Raw genomic sequence first — 22,558 nt, forward strand, 5'->3', positions numbered from 1 at the left:
TATGTATATGTGTATATATGTATGTATATATGCATATACATATACATATACATATATACATATATATATGTGTGTGTATATATGTATATGCATATATATATATATATGTATATGTATATATATAGGTATATGTATATATATATATATATATATATATATACATATACCTATATATATACATATATATATATATATATATATATGTATATGTATATGTATATGTATATGTATATGTATATGTATATGTATATGTATATGTGTGTGTGTGTATGGGAAAATCTAAAAATACAAGGATAAAGAGACCAAAAGAACACGAGAATATGAATGTTAATATAAGCATATATATATGAATATGCAAACATATAGACTATATCAAACCCTAAATATTTATATACATTATAACAATATATAAGTGTATCTATATATAACTAAAAACACTATAAGATCCTAAAATTAAGGAATTAGATCAGTTAACTGAAATACTAGAGGTCTGCAAACCCTTGGTATCCATGAGGATCCAAACCTAGAGACCAATGAAATGCTAGATGTATTCCATATCAATCCTGTGAGATGACACTCCATGAGAGTTCCTATTTATACTATGGATATCCCATGTGCTCCCATGTTTGTTGATTCGTCGGCTCTAGAGTTGCCCTCTCTAAAGATGTGATTGAATGTAATCTTCTTAAAGGACTAGCCTAAGAGTAAAGCCCTCCTTAGTATCAAATCCAACCTCCAATTTGGCATGGACCCCTTTCTCAGAGCATTGATCAGAATGGTCGAGTCCCCTTTGATAGCTAGTTTCTCCACCCCTTTCTCTTTACACATTACTAGTCCTTCCAAAAGAGCTGAAAGTTCTGCCATATTGTTAGTTTCAATAACTATTGATTTTTCCAACCATGCTACCTCAATCCCTTCAGAGTTGTGAAGCCAACAACCATTACCTTCTTGACTTGGGTTACCTCTAGAGGCACCATCAAAGTTGAGCTTGAGCCACCCACTCTTGGGCGGCTGCCACACACATTTCTCTCGTTTGTACTTTCCCTCCTTAGCCCTTGGCCCAATAAATAGAGGAATCTTTAGCCCAATCCACCAGCCACTCGTCTTTTCATCCCAGAAGGTCATATTTGACTCCCCACACTGCCTCTTCATGATTCTATTATTCATAATCTCAATAATGGCAACTTCTATCTTATTAGTTAGTTGTTCCCATCCCAACCTTTTCTCTTTAAATATGCGTCTATTCCTCTCTTTCCACAATTCCCATATAACAATAGATGGAGCAACAATCCAAAGACCTCCATACAAGCAATTCAATTTTTTGATAGGCCAAGCTTGAAACATGCTTAGAATAGAATTTGGTATTACTAAGATGCATCCAAGTTTATTATGTAGCGAATTCCAACACTAGTGAGAGAATTTACAGGATAATAATATGTGATCCGCATTATCTTCATCTTTTTAAAAAAGAGGGCACCTACTTGGGCCAACATATCCTATTTTTCTAAATATGTCAGCAGTGAGGATCCTATTCTGCAATGCTAACCATGAGAACAGTTCGGGCTTAGGTAAGAAATTTCTATCCCAACACAGTCTCAATGGAATGTTACTTTTTGGTCTTAGCTGTTTTCCCATTAGAAGATTATAACCCTCCTTAGTGTTATAGTCCACCATTTTTGAGCCATCCCATACCAATTTATCCTGTCCAAGCTGAAAAGTGATAACTCTAGACCCTAAGATTTTGACCAGCTCCTCCTTTTCACTACCTGTGATATTGATGTTGTCAAAGAATTTCCACCTCCACCCTTTAGCAATGTCTCCCTCCATAACTTCAATGTAATTGTTAACATATTTACCCCACCTTTCTTCCAAGAGGGTCTTGGAATATTTAAGGTTGGAAATCTTGTCAATTGTAGGATATCCCCCCAAGAATCTGACCAAAATAGGGTCTGGTCTCCATTCCCAAGATTCCATGTTAGATTCTTTGTAATAATACTTCTGCAATCTAACATGAAGTTCCAAATGTGTGATCCTCTTGGGGGATTAGTAGTCCTAAAAATACTTGTAGAGTTGTTGCTATTTAAGTATTTATGGTAGAGGATTTTGGCCCATTTTAGGTGAGGCAGTTTATGCATTCTCCATATTAATTTTTCTCCTAAAGCCTTACTTTATTCTCTAATATTCTTAATTCCAGCCCCTCCATTCACCTTAGGCCTACATACTTTATCCCAAGCCAATAGTGCCAATTTATTTTTATCCCCTGTTCCTTGCCAAATTTTTTTTTGGAGATATTTATTCATCTCTTATTTTTTAGCTACCAAGAGATCAATACATGAAAGTTGGTAAATTGGCATAGAAGAAAGAACTGATTTTATCATGGTTTCCCTTCCAGTCGAGGAGAGCCATTTACCCATCCAATTTTCTGTTTTGTTCTTTATTTTGGTTACCATATGATCCCAAAGTTTTGAAGATCTATAACCTTTATCTAAGGGTATTCCAAGGTATTTGCATGGAAGCTCCCCCATTTTTAATTTCAAAATATTACATATTGCATTTTCCATGTTCTTGTCAGTATTAAAGAAGAAGATTTCAGATTTTTCCTTGCTAATTTCTTGTCCTGAGGCTTCAGTATAGGAGTCAAGTATTTATTTAAATGATCGCACCTCATGTCTATTACCTTGGCCATACAACATAGTATTATCAACAAATTGATGATGAGTGATGGGATCCAATCCATTAGTTATTTTAATGCCTTTAAGGGTATCCCTTTCTCTGGCCTTGGTGATGGATCTTCCTAGAGATTTTGCCATGATGATAAAAAGGAAAGGGGATATGGGGTCCCTCTGCCTCAATCCTCTAGAAATGCTAAAAAAACCATCTGGGGTTCCATTTACAAGGATGGAAATTATAGGGGAAGAGATGCATTCATAGATAAGGTTAATCTAGGACTTGGCGAAGCCAAAATCTTCCAAGCATTTGCAAAGGAAGTGCCACTCCACCTTATCATAAGCCTTTTTAATGTTTAACTTAATTAGCATGCTTGGTTCCCTATTCTATTGGATTGATTGGATGGATTCTTGGGCAATGATGACACCATCATAAATAGACCTTCCCGGGATAAAGCCTATTTGATCTTCACTAATTAGGAGGGGGAACAATTTTTGCAATCTATTTTCAATAGTTTTGGTGAATAGTTTGTAAATAATATTGCACAATGCTATTGGTCTAAAGTATCCAAAGTTTTCTACCTTATCCTTCTTAGGTATAAGGGTGATGAAAGTGTTGTTTATTTCTTTAAGCATATTACCTGAATTTCTTACCCCCTCCAATGCCGCTATTATATCATCCCCAATAAAATACCAACATTTCTGAAAGAAGGCATCTGGGAACCCATCAGGCCCAGGTGCCTTGTCTGGATTCATCTGCATTAATGTTGTTTCAACCTTCGCTTTTGAAAATCTATCTCCTAAACTCTTATTCTACTCTTCTGTGATGATTTTAAGGATGTTTGCTAGGATTTCATCCCTAGATCCTAAGTTAGAACCTTCCCAATTATTAAGGATTCTCTCATAATACTTCACTGTCTCAGTTGCAATTCAGTTATGATCTCCAGTAACTGGTCCTTCACACATTCTGATTTTGGTTATTCTATTCACTATTCTCCTTTGTCTGGTACTGTTGTGGAAGAATTTCATATTCTTATCTCCATCACTTAACCACATCTCTCTAGACTTTTGGCATAAAAAAAATTCTTCCTTGGCCAAGATATCCTCATAATCCTAACCATTTTTGTTTCAAGTAAAGAGCCTCATCCATTCCTTTTTCAATTACCGTCTTGTTAACCACACTCATTTCTTCTTCTAATTTAACCTTCACCTCAAAAATGTTGCCAAAGTGAGTTTTATTCCACCTGAACAGATTATTTTTTACCACTTTCAGTTTACTAACAACTCCAAATAGCTTGGATCCAGTGACTTTTGTCCCTTTCCACCATTGCTCAATCAACCCCATTACATTATCATCTCTTAACCACATCTGTTCAAACTTAAAAGGGCACCTTTTGGGTCTAAATTCCTCGGTAATAGATAGTTGTATAGGATAATGACCAGATCTTGAAATAGGAAGGATTTCCGCAGATAAGGAGTTAGGGAGGTCAATCAAACTTCCTCTAAGAAAAAACCTATCTAGTTTTTCTGCTATGTAGCTGAAACCTATCCTCCTATTATTCCATGTGTATTAGTCCTTAGAAGTCTTTATCTCCATGAGGTTGGTTTTATGGACCCATTTACAAATTTTTTTTTTCAGATTGTGAGATTGTTCTACTCCCTCCCCATTTCTCATTATGGTCCAATATAGCATTAAAGTCTCCACCTATGATGCAAATCTGGTTAGGAATTACCCTCAGATATAGTTCTATTTTACTCCAAATCCTTCTTTTGTCTCGATTTTGTTTTGGACCACATACATTTATTGGAAAGAAACAAAGGTTGTTTTTAATGCCTTTTACCCATCCGCTCATCTAGTTTGCTTGACTCCTTTCTACTTCAAAGGAAACCAATCTTGGATCCTAAATTACTACTAAACCACTTGAGGCCCCATTAGCAGGGTGACCAATCATCTCTTTAATGCCTAATTTTTTCTTGAAAATCTCAATTTCTTCTAAATTTAGTTTAGTTTCTTGAATCATTATTAACTCAGAGTTAGTTGTTGTAATGCAATGTTTTATGATCTACTACTTGTTAGGGGAATTCATGACCCTAACATTCCATGAAAGGAGTTTTATGGATCCTTCGGAAGCTACTTTCCCTTCCCTGCATCAAACATAGGGGGTAATTTGCAAACCCATCTATATTTCTTACTTTTGACATAGATTTTCTGCCTCTTCTTTCTCTCTGCTTAGCACAGTTCGGGGTCTCCTTTCCAAATTCATTTTAATCAGTGCCAAGGACTTCCTCCCTATCCTCATTATCTTTGTTTCTCAACTCAACCATTATCTCGACCTCCTCGATCAAATCTTGTTCCTCATTCCCTAAATCCATAATTTTTGCAATTAGAGCTTGTTTTTGCAAGGCTAATTCATCTTCATCAACAATTTCCTCTAAAAACCTACCCATGAGATCGCTTATGACTTCATTGCAAACTTGGTTGATTGATACCTCAATCTTGTTCTTATTTTCCTTATCCTCCTTAGGAAAAGGCATGTTGTCTCTACTATCTTGTGTCCCAAGATGATCCTCTTTTGAATGTCCTGCATTAGACTCCAATCCTACTCCATTTCCCTGACATCCTCCATGGAATTCAAGGGGAGAGGCCTTGGAATCACCTCTTAAAAAATCTCCACATCCTCCCCCTTAATTTCCATCCTTTCAATGAGACCATTCAAATTATCATCTTTTCTCTGACAAACCCTTTGAGTCATGTCATTCTCTAATACTACCTGAATGGATGTAAGTGCATTGTGATCTGGATTAGAAACCTAAGAAGGGCTTCGTGAATTCTCCTTTTGGGTACCAAATAACAAGGGAGAAGCCATCTTAGGGGATTGTTTTAGACTAGGGTTTTCAAGAAAGGCTTCTACCTGAGAGGCATGAGGGATATCTATAATTACTTCAGTAGATGCTTCTTCTCGTAAAACTACCATATTCTCCCCTGCCTTATTTTCTACCTTAGGGGATATCGATTCAGATGGATTATCATACAATTTATTTTCTACAATCTCTCCTTCTTCAATCTCAGTGGGAGAGCTAGGTTGTTTGTTAATGTTTACCTTCTCAAAATGGGCAACACTAATAATGAAGCCACCTCTGTCATTATTGAAGCAAATGTTGATACCATTGCTCCTAAAGGGAGAAGCATGTGGATGGTTCTTCTTAACAGGGGGATCCCTAAGTGTATAGGCAATATTATTGGATATCGGCCTCATGTAAAATTCAGGTTTGATGAAGTATTTCACATTAGCCATGTGATGATATGATGAATCAATAAGAATCCACACAACTAGGGAGAGGGGGGGGGGTGAATCAATAGATAGAAAACAAACTAAACTTTCACCAAACTCAAAAGACAACTCATAAATCAATATCTAAACTAACTGGTTCAAACACTGAACTACAAACTGCAAATGCACTGTCAAGTATATAGGTTGACTAGCATACCAAAATAACAGTGTAATAGATGAAACTCTTAAACCATTTAACCAAAACATCAAAATATTTTACTGACATTAGTAAAAGCACATTTCAAATCACTTCCGGTCATCTTAATACATCTAAGTGTCTTTACCAGCTAAACAAATTTACCATATCAAAACATAACCAAAAAAAACATTCACCACTTGACACAATGATTTTTGACATGGAAACCCAAATGGGAAAAACCACGGTGGGGATGAATACCCACAAGTATTCTAAACTCTTTTGAAGTTCACCCTGTTAGGAGCCAAGCCTTGTTAGAAGCTTTACAAAAATGTCCCGCTAGGAACAAATCCGGTTAAGGACCACTCGGTTAAGTGATTGACTACAATACCCCGTTAAAGGCAATACCCTGTTAGGAGTAACCTTGATAGAGGATTTAAAATACAATCTAATGGATCACCTGGTTAGAGGATTTAGAAAACACCAAGCCTATTAAAGCTTACCCGGTTAAGAGATTTAACTATTGTAATTGTTAGAGAATAGCAGGGTTTTGCTGATCTGACAAATAACACTACTCTTCTTGATCAGATCCTTTTCATGCTCCTATCTACCTTCAAAGATACTGTAGATACTCCTCCTAGTTCGGCAATCAATCAAACTGATACTTAACCAAAATTGCCAACACTACAACAAAACAACTCATCGACCTTATAAGCAAAACAATAGGTCGGTAACACATCACAAAACCTAAGATCTCATAGAGATTACAAACAAATTGGTTCAAACATGACCATTGGATTACATAGCAATCATCTGCACATTATACAATACAACTTCAACCACTCCTAGATTACCAGACATAGGATCTTGTAACTCATCACGCGGTTTCCACTTCATGCAATGCACTCGCTCTTTCCCAAGATAAAACAGTTATGTCTACGCGCCAAAACCACTTTGAAACTCATCACGTGCATCATACATATGTGGCATAATAATCTCCAATCATTATTTGATCATAGATAACCATAATTGATTCACTAAGCTCCATCGGTTAGGGTTTGACATATCAACATGTAGGGTTACCGATTGATCTCACTGCTTCTATAGTAATATCGGTTTCCTTCACTTCTTAACTATCGGTTGCAATACAACTCCATTACCGGTTACAATTGACATCAATGACAACACTTAAACTTCATTAATGTAATATTCATGAAATGCCAACAATCTCCCCCTTTGGCATTGATGGAAATACAAATATAAATACCCTTTGATTGTGATGATTGAGAGTAATGCACATCACAGGTATAGGAATCTTGGTTTACATTTTTCCATGTACTCTCCTTCAACTGAGTCTCCATGTCTTTAGTTGGTAACTAGCTATAGTTCTTCTCCCTATCAATGATACATTTCTTTTCTATCAATGATACAGTTCTTCTCCCCCTTTGACAACAATGCCAAAGTGAAAGTAAAACATACAATTTCATACTTCATTGTTCTGCACCAACGATCTGTAGCTTGTTGCCCCCCCTATGGAATAGCTCCACTCTACACCAATCCCGCTTCAAGATCTTCAATAAGCTCTGGGACTGATGTCTTCCACATCTATTCAACTGACCTCATGTAGGGGCACAAACCCTAGCTAGGCTCTAAGATACTCAAAAGTAGCCTTAGGTAGAGGTTTAGTAAAGATATCCACTAGTTGTTCCTTAGTAGATACATGCTCCAGGAATACATCTTTACCATGCAATTTCTCTCTTAAGAAATGATATTTCAGCTCAATATGCTTGGTTCTAGCATGCAACATCGGGTTATTTGAAATATTTATTGTACTGGTGTTATCACAGAAAATCCTTACCGGTTCTGTGATCTTCAACTTGAATCCTTCCATAATGTGTTTCATCCAGATTGCCTGGGTACAATTCATATATGCTGCAAGATATTCAACTTCAGTAGTTGATTGTGATATACAACTTTTCTTCTTGCTGCTCCAAGATACAATCCTTCCTCCAAGAAAGAATGCACCTCCGGTTGTGCTCTTCCTGTCATCAACATTTCCTGCCCAGTCTGCATCTATATAGACTTTCATATCAAAGTTACCTTCTTATGGATACCATAATCCATAATCAATAGTACCTTTCAAATATCTAAATATCCTTTTAGTGACTACCATGTGTGTCTCCTTTGGGTTCTTCTGAAATCTGGGAACTAATCCAACTGCATGAGAAATATCCAGTCTACTGTGAACAACATAGTGCAGTTTCTATATCATAGACCTATACTCCTTTTCATCAACGGATGCAGCACCATCCTCCTTAGAGAATTTACAACTTGTAACCATTGGTGTCCCAACTGGTTTACAATCTCCCATTCCAAATGTCTTCAATACCTCTTTCACATATTTGGACTGTGTGATAAAAATACCACTTTTCATTTGTTGAATTTGCAAATCTATGAAGAATTTTATCTCTCCTAATAGAGAGATCTGAAATTAACTTATCTCATTTGCAAAGTCATCACTCATGTCATCATTGCCTCCAAAAATGATATCATCCACAAATACCTCACTAACCAGTATCTTATCTTCTTTAGTCTTGAGATATGTTGTTGTCTTCACTGGTTCTCTAAAAACCTATCTTCACCAAGTGTGAATGTAGTCTTTCATACTATGCTATTGGTTCTTGCTTCAAACCGTGTAGTTTGCACACCATATCCTTTGCATCAGTCAAAGCATAATGATTTGGCTATTCAATGTAGACTTCCTCTTCCAGTCTTCCATTTAGAAATGTTGACTTCACATCCATCTGATATATTTTGAATCCCCTATATGCTGCAAATGCAAGTAGAGTCCTAACACCTTCCAATCTAGCAACTGGTGCAAATGTCTCACCATAGTCTTCTCCTTCTTCCTGTGCATAACCTTTGCATACCAATCTGGCTTTGTTTTTGACTACTACTCCATCTTCAATTTAGTTTATTTTTGAATACCCATTTAGTACCTATTACATTTTTTTTCACTGGTCTAGGTACTAGGGTCCATGTATTGTTCTTCTCAATCTAGTCAAGCTCTTCTTCCATAGCCTTGATCTAGTGATCATCTCCAAAGGCTTATTTCACTGTTTAAGGCTCAATAGTGGAGATCATACAAGAATTCTCTCTTATTATTCTTCTGGTTAACACACCAACATCTTTATCTCCAATAATCTGATTAGGATTATGATTTAGTCCTACATACCTTGGAATACCATGATCATTATCTTCAGGTTCTTCTACCTCACTATCTTCATCTTCTGCAGAAGCTACCTATTCCGGTTGAACTAGTGCAACAACATTCATTTCACCAACTTCTAGCTTCACCAGTTTTGGTTCCAAAATAGGAATGTAAGATTCATCTTCCTTCTTCTCCTCACTGGTTTCTCCTGTATCTTCAGGACACTCATCCACTCGGACATCAAAAATTTCAATGATCTTCTTTATCTGGTTGTTGTAACATTTGTAGGCTTTTCTCTTGGTGGAGTAACCAAGAAATATGCCTTCATCACTCTTAGCATCAAACTTACCAACATAGTCACCTCTCTTGATAAAAAATTTACTACCAAAAACCTTAAAGTAGCTGACATTAGGTGATCTACCATACCAGTATTCATAAGGAGTTTTATCCTTACCTCTTTTAACCAATATCTGGTTCATAGTGTAGACAGTTATGCTGACAGCTTCTCTCCAGAAAGTTTTAGCTACACCTCCTTGTATTAGCATAGTTCTAACAGTTTGAACAAATGACTAACTGTTCCTCTCTGCAATACCATTTTGCTATGGTGTCCTAGGTACAGAAAGATGCCTTTTAATTCCATTGTCTTCACAATATCTAGTGAATTCCTCTGAAGTAAACTTACCACCTTGATCAGTTCTTAAGCACTTTATCTTCATTCCACTTTCCTTTTCAGCTAAGGCCCTAAATGCCTTAAACTTGCTAAAGGCTTTTGTTTTGTCCTTCAAGAATGTGACCCACATAATTCTTGAGCAATCATCAATGAATATCATTAAATACCGATCACCTTGAATACTTCTAGTCCTTATTGGTCCACAGAGGTCTGTATGAACTAAATCTAGAAAAATGTTTTGCTGAGAAATATTTGCTCTTAAAAGTTGAGGATGTCATCTTTCCTAACTGATATTTCTTACATAGAGCTAAAAGATCAGTTAGAGTGAGGGAGGAAGATATAATAGTAATAATAAGATCTAAAGTGAAACAATGATAGAAAAGGCTAAAAGATCAGAAACAATATTCGTAGAAATGCTTGAAACAAGTGATAAATATAAATCAACTTGATGAATTTTATTAGGAGAATGCATTTCCCTTCTAGGATGATATTATTGAAGGGTGTTATTAATAAAGAGAACACAACATACTTCTTTGCAAGAAACTAGGTTGATGACATGTTGATTAGGAAAATATGACAAAATCTTGTGGAGTAAGGCCATGACATGAGAGTAGAAGTTAGTCAGGCTAGATGGCTAGCAATTTGGAAATTTTGATTTTGTCTCTTTCAAGTTGTTTGAGACATACATAGAGTAAGAAATGCTTTAACTTCCAAAGTCTCAACAAGTTTTGGTCTCATCTTTTTTCTAGAAAATTCCTACAATCCCAAGAATATGATTTGTGGGAGTGCTTGGATCACTTCTATAGCACTGAAAATGTTGAAAATGTTTAGGAATTAGAGAAATGGTCTGTGAAAATATTAACTTAGTATCTCACTATAAGGCAAAAGTGTTTGATAAAAAAGAAGTTAGTTGATTCAATAACAAGATCTAGATATCCATCATATTTTTTGACTAATTTACAACATTGGGATGTCGAATTTGATTATGAGAATTTCATGTATGGTAAAAGGGAAAATGAAAATGATTTCATTAAAAAAATGTTTTAACATATTCTTGGTCCATAAAGGTTTCTAGAACAAAATCTAGTTTTAAAAAATGATTTTGGTAAGGATGATCTCATCCTTGTTGTGTATTCATAGAGATCAAAATAAATTACCCACCAAGAATGTCTACCATCATATTATAGAATAAGTTGTAGGAACACCAAGAACTTTAAGATACAATAGGCAAGTCATGATCAAAGCACCAAATATAAGAGGAAAAAAATTATTATGTTTATTAGGTAGTTTTGTTCTATTGGAAATAAGGCAGAAAACTGAGAGGGGGGGGGGGGTGAATCAGTTTTCACAAAACTTAACTTAAACTCAATTTCAGATCTGATTATTAACAATGAAAGCATAAGTAAACATCACATCAATAACACACATAACACCAAGATTTTTGAGGTGAAAACCCGGTTAAGGGAAAAACCACGGTGGGAACCTACCCACAATAAGATGATAGTCTGCTAGAAGTATATGAAATATTACAATCGGGAATGCAAATGCATTCAGGCACACTGCCTAGAGCTCACTACTTAAAACACAATAACAACAAGGACTACAACCCTGGGGAAGACTCACTGTCTTACAAAAAGATTCGGATTATATCCAGAAGATCATGAGTTGATAGAATAACATCTCCTAATGCCTGGTTATAGTTATGGTTAAGCTCATATATTGCTCTACTACACTGGTTTCACACTTGTCCTCTACTACCAAAAGATCAAAGCTTTATTCGCACTTTACATGCACTCACAGAATCCATAGATACATCTGCAACATGAAATTATAATATTTTATACAAATCACCAACCTATATTTTAAGGTCGTCGCAACACAGAATACAAATTACAAAATATGATAACACACACTACAATAAAATATTATTAAGAGATCCTATTATGTGAGAATTCATTGATACTATTGATACTACTGAAAGAGAATGGTTATGTTCACCTTCTTTGTGAATCTTGACATGTGATGTTTATGATCTTTCTTTGAAGATGGTGTAGCTATCTTTGGTTTTGAATATTGACCATTTTATGGGAGCTTCAAAATTTTGTAGGTTGTATTTGAAGTTGGCATAGAATTATTGGTGGATGCTCATGGAGACTAGAGAAAATTAGGTGACTCTAGATATCTCTTCTACTTAGAGACATGTGTTGGAATCTAACCCACTTAAAAAATTTTAGTAAAAAGAGTAAGGATCCTACACCTAGATTCCATTATGGACGTAAAGGGAAGATTTTTTTTTTTTTTTTTTAAAGATATAATTTCTTGGTGGTGTGTGCACATAATAATATTGTATCTTAACCTTTATCTACTTAGAAAGTGAAGAGGTATTTCTCACCTGAATATCAAATGTGTTCTTTAATTTATATCCTATATCCTGAGCTAAAGATCTAATTTTGATAACTTGTTTGTGTTGGAAAATAAACAGGTTCAATATCAAATATTGTGAAGATCAAATCTCTATCCAACAAACTAATAAAAGGATGAGATTAAAGGTTTGGATAGATACAACATGAAAATATAAAAAACCATATAAAAATATGAAATAAAGTTGCCTTAATTTTGGAAAACAAAGATTAGATCCTATGTGAACATATAACAACAATAAATAATGATTATCATAAGAATAAGATAGAATAAATAAGGCATAAATAAGAAACATAACATCCACATATAACACATAATTTTCATGGATAAACCCTTGCGGCTAAAAACTCCACCAAGAAGAGAGGACTAGCTTGTATTATCAACAAAAAAGTGCTTACAATACAATCACTTACATTCTCCTCTTTGTCTCCACTGTAGTGACACATATGTACATATGAACAACCTCCTTATGCCTCCTATTCATCCTTTGTTCCTATATAAAATATACATTCAATTTTTACATTTAAAATCTATAGCGAAAGGTTGAATTCATAGAATGGCAAGAGTGGCAAAACCACCAATAAAGGTTCTTATAGGATCCTCTTCATTCCTCACAACCACAAACCTTGAATTTACTCTAGATTAAACTCAAAAAGACGTCAATTTAGCTTTCAATACTTTCGTTCCAACTGAGGTGCCCATACTTGCAAGATAAACATTACATTAAATGTAATAAGTGACCAGATACCAAAAGACACATGTTGCCTCTTCCATGCTCCCACTTGGAGAAGCCCATAGGTCACTCTTTTCCAACTTCCTTAAGCCATTAACTATCTTATTCTAAATATCCATAAGTGGGAAAAATAATATTAAATAATTGTGTTCACATCCCTCTTTTACCCCTGCTAGTATCATCCATCACCCCTTATGAATGCATTACAAATAATTGTGAGAACTAAGTATTACAACAATTTCTTAGTACATCCTAAGCTCCTTAGGAAAGTTTCAAAGGATGTTGTAACCATATCATACAATTTACAAGATAGATGGCACCTTAATCATAACAGTTTGGAGAGGTAAATGAAATGGTATGTGGATTTGGGTATAATCCCTTTAATGTAGGAATGTTTGGCTTGTTTGATCTACCCTTGATGCGATGTATTTAAATACCTTTCTACCATATTTTCATCATAATTTGAATGTTACATATTGATATCCTCTCATGTTTGGGATTTTAGAGGAGATCTTACTTTACACCACTTGGTACATGTTGGTGTGGTACAAGAATATGGTATGATATATAGGTTCTCTCTTTGGTCTTCTTCTTCTTCTTCCTAAATGTTTGTCTTTACATTATATTGGATGCATTATATTTGGTTGCAAGTTTTTCATATCATGTTGTCTTGGCGTTATGTGAGAAAAAAATTAATCACATCATTTATGATATTTTCTATAGAATATCTATGTAATTATTTGATTATGTTTTCAAATTCAATATTATCTATGTAGCGAGAGTTATTGGATATTTTGGTTTTTCACTTGTAAGTTATCCTTGTTATCTCAGTTTGAAGGATATTAATGCGAGGACAAGTTTGCATGTTGTGAGTTATGTAGTTTGTAGGTGTGCACAACCTATTGATTATAGTGGGATGACTTCATTGTGGATTCTCCATATCCACAAGATTAATTCACTATTGATACAAAATTTGTTAATTGGACTTGTTTATGATTATTTATTCATTGGTATGTTGTGTTGAGATGAAAAGGATGGATACTTAGAGTGGTAGACATACAAGGACTTTATTTTTGATTGGAGGTTGATATTTTTATAGCATGTAGTTCTTCCTTTGTTGTTTTGAATACCCTGGTTTAAGGAATGGTTAAGCTTGGATGAATTGTAAGTTGTTGCATTTGCTATTCTAGCTTAGAGCCATTTGTTTGCATTTAAATTTAATGCTTGTGTTCATGTAAAGACTAGTACCAATTTTAGTTATAGTTGATATGTACACCCTAACATGTTCCTTATTTAATCATAGGTGACATGGTGTGGGGATTTTTTACTTGATGATGGTGATAATGCTCGCTAGAGATATATTTTTTTGAGCATGAGAGCATGGTAAATATTCAAGTGGTACATGTTTGGTTAAGGGATGTTTTCCCCCTATCTATGATTCTTGTGGGTTTACTTATAATATATGATATCAAGTAGGATAATGTTAGGATAAAGATGTTAATCCTATGAGGATCCAGTTAATACTGAAATGGGGGGTGAATCAGTATTAATACCAATTTACAAGATCAAGCCAAAATCAAACTTATATCAGATCTAAAATCATTTATCAAATATCTCAACTTCTTTTATCATATCTAACAACCTCTTTATCAAATTTTCTAACACATTAATCAAATCATTTACCACATCTATCAATTCTTTCACCACTTAAGCAGTCATATAGAATTTATCATTTACCAACTCATTATCCTCATCTATTAGATCAAACACTTTCTCTAAAAAATCTTATTAGTACCAGTAACCTTTGATAAACCTCTAATAAAACATCATAATTAGTGTACTCAGAAGTAGTGCATGAAATGTAACATAAACAAGAAACATGAAAAGCATTCCACACATGAACACCATAATTTTTTGATGTGGAAACCCAAATAGGGAAAAAAAATGGTGGGAGTTGGTACCCACAAATATTTTTACTCTTTTGAAGTATGCCTTGTTAGGATCTTAGCCCTGTTAGGAGCTTACAATAGGCCGTATTAGGAGTAGACCCTGTTAGGAGTCACCCGATTAAGGGATTTGCCTAGCAACCTGGTTATGATCTTGATGATCTGTTAGGATCAACCTCGTGAGAGGATTTACCACTCTTTTTGAGAGATTCCTTGTTAGGGGACTTAAATGTTTAAGGCCTATTAGGACCTACTCGGTTAAGGGATTTAACTTGTTGCAACTGCTAGGGAACAACAATGAAAAAGTGATATGTTACTTACACTTCCCAACTTGCTAGATAATATCCAGTTATGATCAACACTTTTCAACTCTCAGGAAGATCTCACACTATTCTTGGATGGCTCAACACATTCTCTTAAGACCACCGACACAATAAACATCAACTGTGCCATGCTAAATAGCCATCTCAACTTGGTTAGCCACTAAACCCTAAGTACATCATGAAATTACAATACAAATCATAAGAGATCATCTCAGATCATTATAAAGATCATTACATCAAATTACAATGCAATATCAACCATTGGTTGATCAAAACCCATCACGAAAATCCGATCTGTACCAAAGTCAAAACCTCAAAACACTCCACTAAGCGTTTCGATGTTTCCCATGAAATTCTTCCTTGAACCGCACCAAAACAAAAATCAAACATTTCATGTGGGTTGTGCCATATTACCACCTTCATGTAGACTCATCATTGATCACCGCCATAACAAAAATCATTACAAGTTTGAATATTTCTTCACCGGTCCTTAAATCTTACTAAAACCCTAGCAAAACTTCATCAGAAATTTGAAACAATCCTTCCGGTAGTCATCAAAAGTTCCAATTCCAGTTAGATACTCCTTTCCATGATACAAGATCATATTCCAAACTGTAAAACACCAATCATCACTGATCATCCAATTCAACCAAAAAATCTCTGCTTTACTGGTTAAAGTCCTAATTCACAATCTTTTGTTCTTTGCCAGTAAAACCTGTCTTCGGGTAAATCAAATCACTTAGATGACAAAAAAAAACATCAAGAACATCAGTAATCATCATTTGACATCAGTTGCCATCAATGACAACACAGATAACTAATCAAGTCATCTAATCACAAAATCTTAGTCTTCTATCCTCTACCAGTTCAGTCATCCATCTTCAATTGCATCACCTGCATCATCTCATTCTGCATCAATTATGCCAAATGCTAACATTCTCCCCCTCTGGCATTGATGGCAACACCAATCAGATATACAATCAAAGTAACATCATCATCTGTAACTTGCTTGCCGGTATCACATCATCTGTCAGTTCTCCTCCTTTTGTCTTCTCCCCCTTAACCAATACTTCTCTCAATCTGATCTTCAACTTCTCCCCCAAGTCATCTACAACTTCTCCCAAATCTGATTTCTTTTATTCTCCCCCTTTGGTAGAAATGGCAAAGGTCTAAATGCATCACTTGTCTTCAATTCTGCTATTGTCTCTTCCATCATCTATGCTAATCAAATCAAAAAAATTATATCAAAGCATTAAATCAGAGCTTTACATCAGACTTTCTCCCCCAAAGGAGTAGCCCACACCTTCATTAATCCTTAGTGAAAGATAAACATGAAATCCATAGGATTTATGCATCTCCATCATTCTATTTCTTCTGATGTAGGGGTCTAACCCCTAGTTTACCTCTAAGAAACTCAAAGGTAGCTTTTGGTAAGGACTTACTAAAGATATAAGCTAACTGATCTTTACTCTTCACACATTCTATTTTCACCTATTTTTCTTGAACTCTTTCCCTTAGGAAATGATACTTCAATTCAATGTTCTTGGTTCTAGCATGAAGTACAAGATTCTTAACAATGTTTACTGCACTTGTATTATCATAATAGATGGTCACCAGTTTAGACATATCTATCTTGAATCCTTCTAGCACATGTCTCATCCATATTGCCTGCGTACAATTCATGGATGCAACTACATACTCTGCTTCAGCTATAGATTGAGAAACACATGTTTGTTTCTTGCTCGTCCATGCCACTAATCTTCCACCAAGTATAAAAGCTCCACTGGTTGTGCTTTTCAGATCATCCACATTACCTGCCCAATCAGCATCAGTAAAGACATCCAAAGTAAAATCTCCTTTATAGGGATACCATAAACCATAGTCTAATGTGCCTTTGAGATACCAAAAAATTCTCTTCACAGCTACCATGTGACTCTCCTTAGGCTCTTTTTGAAATCTAGACACTAATCCAACAACATGAGCAATGTCCAGTCTGCTATAAATAACACAGTGTAGCTTGCCAATCATAGATTTGTACTCTTTTTCACTAACAACAGGGGAATCATCTTGTTTTGATAACTTGCAGCCTGTTACCATTAGTGTTCCTACTGGTTTGTAGTCTTCCATACTGAAAGTCTTTGACACCTCTTTGATATACTTGGTCTAACAAATAAAAATACCACCATCCATTTGTTGGACCTGTAAGCCAATAAAGAATTTTATTTCACCGATTAGAGACATTTCAAATTCCTTTTTCATTATATCAGCAAAATCCATACACAGATCATCATTTCCACCAAAAAATATGTCATCTACAAACACTTCCGCTATCATCATCTTGTCTCTATCAGTCTTCAAATAAATGTTGTTGTCCTCACTGGTATGTTGTAATCCAATTTTGATCAAATGTACATGTAATCTCTCATACCATGCTCTCGGTGCCTGCTTTAGACCATACAAGGCTTTATGCAATTTACAAACCATGTCCTTATCATCAGTAAAGGAAAATCCACCTGGTTGTTCATTTTATACTTCTTCTAGAATTCCATTCAGAAAGGCTGATTTGACATCCATTTGATAAACTTTGAATCTCTTATATGCAACAAATGCCAACAACATCCTTACTCCTTCTAATCTATCAACCGGTGCAAATATTTCACCATAATCCTCACCTTCTTCTTGAGCATACCCTTTGTAGACTAACCTCACCTTGTTTCTTACAATTTTTCCTTCTTCATCCAATTTATTCCTAAAGACCCATTTTGTTCCAATTACATTCTTATCCTCCAGTCTAGGAACAAGTGACCATGTCTGATTCTTCTCAATTTGATCTAATTATTCATTCATTGCATTCACCCAATCATCATCCTTTAGTGCTTCCTTAACTGTCTTGGGTTCTATTGTAGAAATAAAACATGAGTTTTCTCGAATCTTTCTCTTGGTTTGCACACCTGCATTCTTATCACCGATTATCTGCTCTTGTGAATGGTTCAATTCGACATATCTAGGTATTGCCTGTGTCGGTTTTGCATCTTCTACATCAGGCTCTTCATTTTCTTCCTCACTGTCATCGCTTACCGATTGAGCATCTAAATTTGCATTTACCGGTTTATCATTATTCTGTGCCTCTAGTTCAATGATCACAAGTTTTTCCTTATTATCATCCTTGTCAGGTTCTGATATGATTGTACCTTCAGACTTATTAGATAGATCATCAACTTTTAATTAGGAATTTCAACAATTTTCTTAGTTCTCTTATTGTAACATTTATATGCCTTACTCTTAGAAGAGTAACCAAGAAAAAATCCTTCATCAGATTTTGCATCAAATTTCTTAGTGTAGTTATCTCTTAATAAAACATTGACTCCCAAAATTTTTGAAATAACTTACACAAGAAGTTTTTCCATACCATAGCTCATAGGGTGTCTTATTGTTACCTCTCTTCACTAGTACCCAGTTTAAAGTGTATACAGTAGTACTGACCGCTTCTCTCCAAATTTTTTTGGATACATCACCCTATAATAACATGGTTCTAGCAGCATCAATTATTGTTCTGTTCATCTTTTCTGCTATGCCATTCTGTTGTAGTATCCTCGGAGCAGACATTTGTCTCTTGATACCCTATTCATCATAATACTTTAGAAATTCATCAGATGTGAATTCACCTCCCTGGTTTGATCTTAAACACTTCAGGTTCTTACCGGTTTCATTCTCAACTAGAGTTTCAAATGGTTCTGATTTCTCCTTAAAAAATGTCACCCACATCATTTTAGAATAGTCATTGGTGAAAACCATGAAATACCTATCACCGTAATAACTCTTTCTTCTCATAGGGCCACAAAGATCAGTATGTACCAAATCTAAAATATTCTCAGAAGTACAATTCTTGCTCTTGAAATAAATAGAGGTCATCTTACTGATTTGACAATCTTTGCATATCAAATTATCCAATTTGACAATTTGTGGCAATCCTCTTACAACACTTGAATTAATTTAACCAAATTTTCAAAATTAGCATGACAACATCTTTTATGCCACAACCAACTGTCTTCCATTCTTGCAACTAGACAGTTATTAAAATTACTATTCAAATGTAATAAGTCACCTCTAGTTTGCTTCTCGGTAGCAATCAGTTCACCATTACCTCCAAGAATTCTGTAGACTCCACTTTTAAACTCCAGCAAATAACCTTTATAATTGAGTTGACCAACACTTAAAATATTATACTTTAGACCATCAACCCAAAACACATCATCAACATTACTCTTCCTATTTAGAGAAATCAAACCTTTACCTTTCACCATGCAGAGATAATTATTTCCAAATCTAACAACACCACCATTAAATTCATCAAGAGTTATGAACTTACTTTTATATTTGGTAATATGGTGTGAGAAACCACTGTCTATAATCCATTCATCACTATTCTCCATATGAGATACCAGTTCCTTTTTGTCTGTTAGTTCCTTCTTCATGACTACAAACACAATTTCCTCATTGCCATCTTCATCTTCAAACTCTTCATCGGTCACACCTTCATCTATTGCAACATAACAATGTTTCTTTCCCTTTCCTTTAAATCTCCTAAACTTCTATTTCTTATCAGTGTTAGGGCAGTTAGCATCAATATGACCAATTTAACTTCAAGAGAAACACTTCAAAGATAGCTTTCCTTTATACTTACTGGTGCCTCTTGGAAATCTTTTTGTTAACAGTGCCTCAAGTTCCATCACTTGATCTTCATTTCCCCGGTTACTTCCATGACTTGACCTGAACTCATGATTTTGACATGTATCTTTTCCTTTTCTAGAAGATGAACCGGTAACAGAAGTTTTAAAGGTAGATTCAGTAGATTTTATCACACTATTGTCAAAACTATTTAACTCAAAAGCTGTAAGCTTACCAATCAATGAATCAATAGTTACCTTATCCTTTGAAATAGATCTAAGTTCTTGGATTGTAGATACTCTTATAGCATACTAAGGTTGAAGAGTTCTAATCATTTTACTTACTATTGCGGCATCATCCATTTTACCTCCAACACTCTTTATGCCACCAACAACTTCTTTGATTCTCTTACCATACTGTGCATTATTTTCTCTTTCAAGCATTCTCATGTCATCGAACTTTCCTCTCAAGCTTTTCTCTTTGGCTCTTTGAACATTCTCATCTCCTCCATATATTATATCTAACTTTTCCCAAACCTCACCTACAGTTTCCAATCCTTGAACATCAATATATTCTAAATCATATAAAGTACTAACAATAGCTTCTAAGGATCGCATGTTATCTTGCTTCTCTTTGAGTTCATCCAATGTCAAGGGAGTAGTAGTAGGAGAAACATATTTTGTTTCTACTTGCTTCCAATATTGTGCACCAAGACCTTATATGTAGATCTTCATTCTATCTTTCTAGATCTTTTAGTTATCCTTGTTGAACTTAGGACCCTCTTTCTTCATCATCTTGACTTCCTCAAAATCTTTCCCTCAAGCGATTAGGCTTTCTACACACAGAGGACCAACGACCTGATACCGATTGTTAATCCTATAAGGATCTGGTTAATACTTAGAGCGGGGGGGGGGGGGGGGGGGGGGGCGGGGTGGGTGAATCAGTATTAATACCAATTTACAAGATTAAGCCAAAGTGAAACTTATATCAGATCTGAAATCATTTATCAAATATCTCAACTTCTTTTATCAAATCTAACAACCTCTTTATCAGATTTGCTAACACATTAATCAGATCATTTACCACATCTATTAATTCTTTCACCACTTAAGAAGTCATATAAATTTGATCATTTACCAACTCATTATCCTCATCTATTAGATCAAACACTTTCTCTACCAACTCTTATCAGTACCGGAAACCTTTGATAAAACATCATAACCGACGTACTCAGAAATAGTGCATGAAATGTAACATAAACAAGAACATCACATGAAAAGCATTCCACACATGAACACCATAATTTTTTGATGTGGAAACCCAAATAGGGGAAAAAAAATGGTGGGTGTTGGTACCCACAAATATTTGTACTCTTTTGAAGTATGCCCCGTTAGGAGCTTACAATAGGCCCTATTAGGAGTCACCCGGTTAAGGGATTTGCCTAGCAGCCCGGTTAGGATCAACCTCGTGAGAGGATTTACCACTCTTTTTGAGAGCTTCCCTATTAGGGAACTTAAATGTTTAAGTCTTGTTAGGACCTACTCAGTTAAGGGATTTAACTTGCTGCAACTGTTAGGGAACAACATTGAAAAAGTGATCTGTTACTTACACTTCTCATCTTGCTAGATCGTATCTAGTTATGCTCAACATTCTGCAATTCTCAGGTAGATCTCACACTATTGTTGGATGACTCAACACATTCTCTTAAGACCACCGATACAATAAACATCAACTATGCCATCATAAATAGCCATCTCAACTAGGTTGGCCACTAAACCCTAAGTACATCATGAAACTACAATACAAATCATAAGAGATCATCTCATATCAATACATAGATAATTACATCAAATTATAATGCAATATCAACCGTTGGTTGATCGAAACCCATCACAAAAATCCGATCTGCGCCAAAGTCAAAACCTCAAAACACTCCACTAAGTGTTTCACTGTTTCCCAAGAATTCTTCCTTGAATTGCGCCAAAACAGAAATAAAAAAATTCATGCAGGTTGTGCTGTGTTACCACCTTCATGTAGAATCATCGTCGGTCACCGTTATAACAAAAATCATTACCGGTTTGAATATTTCTTCACCGGTCCTTAAACCCTACTAAAACCCTAGCAAAACTTCATCATAAATTTGAAACAAGCCTTTCGGTAGTCATCACAAGTTTTGGTTCTGGTTAGATACTCCTTTCCATGATATAAGCTCACATTCCAAACCATAAAACACCAATCATTTCCAATCATCCAATTCAACCAAAACATCTCTGCTTTACTGGTTAAAGTCCTAATTCACAATCTTTTGTTCTTTGTCAGTAAACCCTGTCTTCCTGTTAACCAAATCACTTAGATGACAAAACAAAACATCAAGAACATCAGTTTTCATCGTTTGACATCAGTTGCCATTAGTGAAAACACAAATAACTGGTCAAGTCATCTAATCACAAAA

Source organism: Cryptomeria japonica, chromosome 8 (assembly GCF_030272615.1).
Source record: "Cryptomeria japonica chromosome 8, Sugi_1.0, whole genome shotgun sequence".
NCBI lineage: Eukaryota > Viridiplantae > Streptophyta > Pinopsida > Cupressales > Cupressaceae > Cryptomeria > Cryptomeria japonica.